The 6921-nt window shown below is 27.0% G+C and overlaps 1 non-coding gene across 1 annotated transcript; it reads left to right on the plus strand.

The window, feature by feature from the left end:
• The first annotated feature begins 1430 nt into the window (after window positions 1-1430).
• Window positions 1431-1503, plus strand: Trnaa-ggc. The gene has a single exon. It is a non-coding gene; the product is annotated as a tRNA-Ala (tRNA).
• Window positions 1504-6921: the final 5418 nt, after the last annotated feature.

Here is a 6921-nt window from a genome sequence, read left to right on the forward strand (position 1 = left end):
TACAGATAAGAAACAAAAGTTTATTAAACAACAATTATTTATTTATGTTCTCACAAATTTAACTTGCCTAATGATTATTAAATTAAAAATCTGTATTAATCAACTTATTAATTCATTTATGCAAATTTTTCTACTAATGTTTCCATTCCTATCTTAAATGGAAATTCAGTCACTAAATATAATAAATGTCTACAAATTATTCTGATTAGAATGGTAATAAAAGTATTTTTCATTATACATCAAGATTAAGGGAGCACGTAAAATAGTATATTTGAATGTATTGCAGATAAGTGATCAGATTTTAAAATAAAAAATTATTTATGTTTTTATCAGTCCTAGTTATTTATATTATCAGATAAGTTAATTATGCGTATTAATTTGCGTAGTTCTATCATTTAAGTGGGTCAAAAATTGATATTATGAATGTGGACTCAGTTCACGCCACCCCCCCCCCCCTCCCAATTTAAAAAAAGTGAATTTTTTTTAGAGTTCTCAGTAGAATGACCTTGACGGTTTTCGAAAATAGTTCTCAAAATTTGTACCCCAAAACAAAAACTTAAAAAAAAAGTATTGGTGCAAACTCCTGTTAAAAAGACAAGAATCTAACGACCAAATTTGGACCACAACGAATAAACCAAAACAAAAAATCCTATTGTAATCTAAAAAACAAAAACAAAAAATTTAATAAAAAAATAAAAATTTCGGACAAAAATAAAAAAGAGGAAAGAAAAATGAGAAGGCAGCTAACCACATCCCCTTCCTTATTTTTTTCTTTCTTTCGTCTTTTTTATTCTTATTATTATCAAATTACAATAAAATAACATTCAAAATAAAAATAAAAAATAAATAAAATTGCATTAACAACGTTTCGGTACTCGTACAGTACCCTTATCAAGGCAAGAAAAATTTAAATGGTAGAAATTGTCAGCACCCACGAACAGGTGCTCTCTCTTTGATACCTGAGAATCGAGAATCGAGTTTGCATCAATTTGATTATTGAACGTTAAATAGAATTAATAGTTTAAGATGTTAATTTTGTGTGTCTACTTGGTCATAATCAATATTATTAAAATATTGATTAATTTTTAAGATTGTGAAAAACGCGCTCTAGCTTCGCTGGGATATGAGACCAGGTCCTTCAGATAGCCGGTCTGATGCTCTACCAACTGAGCTACGGAGAAACGAGAATACTTTCCTCACAATCTCCTTACAAGCAGAATGTCAACGTCATTCCTTATACTTGTAAGATTTTTCTTTCTAAACATAAAATTCATATTTTATTATTGATGTAGGTTTTTTGACCGGTGATATTAATTAATAGTTTAAGATGTTAATTTTGTTTGTCTACTTGACCATATTCAATGTTATTAAAATATTAATTAATTTTTAAGATTGTGAAAAAACGGAGATTGTGAGGAAAGTGTTCTCGTCTCTCCGTAGCTCAGTTGGTAGAGCATCAGACTGGCAATCTGAAGGACCTGGGTTCATATCCCAGCGGAGCTAGAGAGCGTTTTTTCACAATCTTAAAAATTAATCAATATTTTAATAATATTGATTATGACCAAGTAAACAAACAAAATTAACATCTTAAACTATTAATTAATTTCCCTGGTCAAAAAACCTACATCAATAATAAAATGTTAAATAGGATTGTTAATTTGGATTTTAACCTAATTTAAATTTCTTAAATTAAGAAAAATGTAATCCATTTAGTTTTCAGATACTGAATTTTTTAATCTGTCCTTTAAATTCAAAGCAAGTCTGGAGTTCTACGCAAAAATAATCAAAAAATAAATAAAAACATAACTTAAAAACTCTTATACCACATTTTGTTCGAACTAAACCCCAAAAAGCTACAGCAGTTCAAGGTGGCCTAAAAATATTAAATTCAAAAATGTTTATTGCTCCAGAAGTTCTAATCAGAGTTTTGTCCCCCGTCCCCAACCACGGAACAGTTATGTCCAAGACTCTGATGCCAATTTCCGATATAACCAAAAGTCAAAAAGTTAGAGCTCTATAAAAAAAGTCTTATGACCCATTTCGATCAAAAGAAGAACCTTAAAAAGTACAGCAGTTCAAAGAAGGACAAAAATTTCGATTGAAAGTTTTGGATTTCCAGAAGATCGATTTAGAGCTCTATGAAACAGATTTATAACACATTTCGATAAAATCAAAACCCAAAAAGTTATAATAGTTGAAAGTGGCCCAAAAATTTTGAATTTAGGAATGTTAACAGTTCCAGAATTTCTAGACAGAGTTCTGCCGCGCCCCCCACCCCCAGAAAATTGCTCTTGAAAACTCTTATACCACTTTTTAATACAACCAAAACCTAAAAAGCTACAGCAGTTCAAAGTGACCCTACAATTAAACATGTTAAGACTTTCAGACAACCGTTTTAGAGTTCTGTCCCCCGTCTCCAAACACGGAACAGATCTATTAAAAACTCTGATCTCGATTTTTGGTATAACTAAAACCCAAAAAGCAATAGTAGTTTAAAGTAAACAACAAATTTTTAATTTAAAGACATTAGGAGTTCTGGAAATTCGGTTTAGAGTTCTGCACTCCACTCCCCGTGAGAACTCTATCAAAAAATACTATGACCCATTTATATTGAAAGAAAAATCCAAAAAGCATCGAGATAAGCATTAGCTTATTCCTTAGAATGGTTGACGATGAAGAAGATTTAATTTCATGGAAAAGATTTAAAAGATCAAAAATTGCTTCTCTAACATTGCTAAATTGTATATGTTGAAGTCATTCGAAATTATTCAATTTGAAATTGTAATCAATTCTAAATTAATATTTTTTAAATTAACGAAAGTATCCGATTAGAGCCCACAAGCAAGGGGTTTTTAACCTATTAAGACGTTAATTAAAGTCTTAATAAAATATCAAATCATTTTTTTTAATATTGAAGGAAATTATAAGAAAAACATTTTTTAACAAAAAATTCATCAAGCGTTTTAATTCTAAACGAGTTAAAAGTTCAAAATCGTATGATATAAAATTAGAAGGTAAAACATTTTTTTTAATAAATCCTTTCAAAATGTTACCATTGTCATTTTAGAAATATATAATTTAACGTGTAAACAATTGAAAACATCACATGTAACTAGTTTGAAATTGTGTATACTTTATCTACAGAAAAAAGCTAGCCTCAAAATTGTGAAGTACGAGGTGTGTTCAAAAAATAAGGTCACTTTATGGTTTTCTCAAATAATATTCATTTATTCCTCAATATTTATGTCTGATAATCTTCTGATAATCATTTTGTGGTATAGCCTTGAATTCTTTCAGCGATGCAGTTTTTATCTCCTCAATCGTTGAAAATTGATGTCCTTTCATGGGTCTCTTCAGTTTTGGGAAAAGAAAAAAGTCACTGGGGACCAAATCCCGTGAATATGGAGGCTGAGGCATGACTGTGGTGCTGTTTTTGGTCAGAAAATCTTTCACAAGCAACGAAGAATGAGCAGGTGCATTATCGTGATGCAAAGGCCACGAATTGTTTTTCCAAAGTTCCGCACGTTTTTTGCGTATCGCCTATCGCAAACGGCGCATAATTTGAAGGTAAAACTCCTTATTGACCGTACGACCTTCTGGGAAGAATTCCTGATGCACTACGCAAGAAGAAAATTGCCGAGCACACCAAAACCTTCGAACCTTTTACGCCTCTGCCAGAAAAACAACACGAGCTATATAGTCATAAAAGTGAACATATGATCGTGACGAATGTACCAACACAACAAAACAAAAAATTTAAAACTTGAATGTACGTAGCCCGCGAAAATTGAAAAGTCACCTTACTTTTTGAACACACCTCGTAGATTAAAAACGAACGTTCGCAACTCTTAATCATAATTTAAAACGATATTCCTAATAATTTGGTTTCCGAACAGCTATCACGTTTTAAAAAATTCACTTTTATTTTGAAATCTAAAACTTTCGGGCCTCCATAAACTACGAGGCTCCCATGTAGACCAAAGTGCTCTTTCGTCGAATCCCGTATCCCCCCAAAGAAACTGCGTGGTTTTATGGAAGACCTCTTCGTGCGAAAATGATTGTGAAGTGAAAAAATTATACGCTAAGGTGGTCCAGTAATGCATGTCAAAAATGGAAAAAACGAATTCCATAACTTTTTTTTTCTTTAAATGTTGATTTTAACAAGTGCCAGTTTTGACTTAAAGCTTCCCATGTAAAATGCATGGGGAAAAACCACTGTTTTGAGTTTTTGGAATAATTTTTTAGTGTTTGGGAAAATGTGGCTGGAAAGTATAGATGCTTCTAGAGAATTATTTTACGAAGAATTTCATGTATTAAACATATGGGCTTGACACCCCTAAGACACCCACACCAGTCCCTGAAAACTACCCTTAAAACCAAAAATGTCAAATCTTCATGAAATCGACCTTTTCAGCACTGTATTCTTGTCTTTATTTTTACTTTAAATGATTTACATTGGTTTAGTGAAATATTTATCAACATAAGTTACTTAATTTTTAATTATTTAAAGAAATGGAATTTGTTCCAATTATTTTTCTTTTAAAAATTCCTTTTTTCATTAAAAAAAATTACTGTTTTTAGTGGAATCTTTATGAACATTGGTTAATTAACTTTTGATTGCTTAAACCAATTAAATTATTTCAAATTGTATTTTTTCAGACAAAAAATGTTTTTATAAAAATTATTATTGTTGGTCTAGTGGAATATTTATCAATATTGGCTAATTAATTTTTAATTACTTACACAAAATTAATTTTTGGAAAAAAAGTTCCCCCCAAACCCTAAAAATTTGTCGAACTGGAAATTTTCAATCGTTAAATACATAAATTTAATTAAAAATATTATCCTGTAGAATAAACAATACATTATTATTTATTATGAACAACATTTTATTTTGTGGGAAATTGACTGTTTAAACAAATTAAAGGTTGTTGTAAGTAAAAAGTAATTAATTCTTTATATAGCTTGAAAACATTTAAAAATAAATTTATGTTTTTAACGATAATAAAATGCTAGTTCAATTAATTTAAAAACAAACTTTTTCAAACAAATGCAATTTGTTTGCATAATTAAAAATCAATTAAACCAATATTCATCAATATTACATTACACCAACTATAATGTTTAATAAAAAAAATGTGTAATTATTTACAAAACTGGAATTTGCTTAAAGAATCAAAAATTAATCAAGCAAACTTGTTAAACATTCCAATAAAGAAATAGTAATAATTTGGAATTAGCAAAAGAATTGTTAAACAAAAGTTATTTAAACAAATTCTATTTGTTTTAATACATTTAAAAAAAAATTTTTTGATAAAAATCATTACTGTTGGTCTGGTAAAATATTAATTAATATTGGCTAATTTATTTTTAAATATTTTTCAGTAGTATAAACAATAAATTATCATTTATTTTTAAAAACCTTCTATTTTGCGGAAAATCGATTGATTGAATAAATCAAAGTTTGCTGAAAGTAATAAATAATTAATTGGTTATACAGCTGGGAAATGAATTTGAAAAATCGGTTTTAAACAAATGGAATTTGTTGACATCATTAACTATTACTTAAACAATATTCATCTACATTCCACTAGACCAAGAATAATAATTTTTAATAAAAAAGTAGGTTTTGAACAAAATTTATTTACACAAATGAAATTTGTTCAAACAATTACAAATTAATTAACCAAAGCTGACAAACATTTTACTATAGGAATAGTATAATTTTTTAATAGAAAAAGAATTTGGAAAATTAATAAAACAATTTCAATTTGTTTAAATAATTTGTTTTTAATTTTTTTTATTAAGAATTATTAAGGTTGGTCTCGTAGAATATTTATAAATATTAAGTAATTCATTTTTAACTATGTAAACAAATTCCAATTAGTATAAACAATAAATTATTATTTATTTTCCAAAATCTTTCATTTTGTAAAAAATATATTGTTTAAACAAATTAAAGGTTGTTGAGAGTAAATAATAATTTATCATTTATACAGATGGAAAATTTTTTAAAATAAACTTATGTTGTTAACGATAATAAAATGCCGATTCGAGTAATTAAAAAAAAAGAACTTTTTAAAACAAATGGAATTTTTTCACTTAATTTAAAATTAATTAACCAATATTCATCAATATTACACTAGACCAACAATAATAATTTTTAACACAAAATAGAATAAAAATTGTTTATTTAAACAAACGGAATGTTTTAAACAATCAAAACTTAACTTACCAAAGTCGATGAACATTACACTAAAGAAATAGTAATAGTTTGGAATTAGAAAAAGAATTTTTTAAACAAAAATTTATTGAACAAATTCCATTTGTGTAGATAATTTCTTTTTTGGAATTTTTTTTTAAATTAAAATTATTACCGTCGGTCTAGTGGAATATTGATCAATATTGGCTAGTTCATTCTTAATTATTTGAACTAATGCCATTCCTTTTAAAAACAAGTTTTTCCTCTAAAATTTCATCGAACTGGCAATTTTTTATCGTTTAATGCATGCATTTATTTTAAAATATTTCCGCAGTCATATAAACAATAAATTATTATATATTTTCAAACACCTTTTATTTTTGGAAAAATTGATTGTTTAAGAAAATTAAAGAATTTTCAAAGTAAATAATAATTTATTGTTTATACAGCTGGAAAATATTGTAAAATAAATTTATGTTATTAACGATAATAAAATGCCAGTACGATTAAATGAAAGAAAACTTTTTTAAACAAATAAAAATGTTTTATATAATTAAAAATTAACTTACCAATATTGATCAATATTCAAATAGACTAGCAATAATAATTTTTAATAAAAAAAAAGAATTAATCACGCCAAAATTATTTAAACAAATGGAATTTGCTTAAACAATCACAAATTAATTAAATAAAGTTGATAAACATTTTAATAAGGAAAT

This window comes from Belonocnema kinseyi, chromosome 2, assembly GCF_010883055.1.
Source record: "Belonocnema kinseyi isolate 2016_QV_RU_SX_M_011 chromosome 2, B_treatae_v1, whole genome shotgun sequence".
In the NCBI taxonomy this organism is placed as follows: domain Eukaryota; kingdom Metazoa; phylum Arthropoda; class Insecta; order Hymenoptera; family Cynipidae; genus Belonocnema; species Belonocnema kinseyi.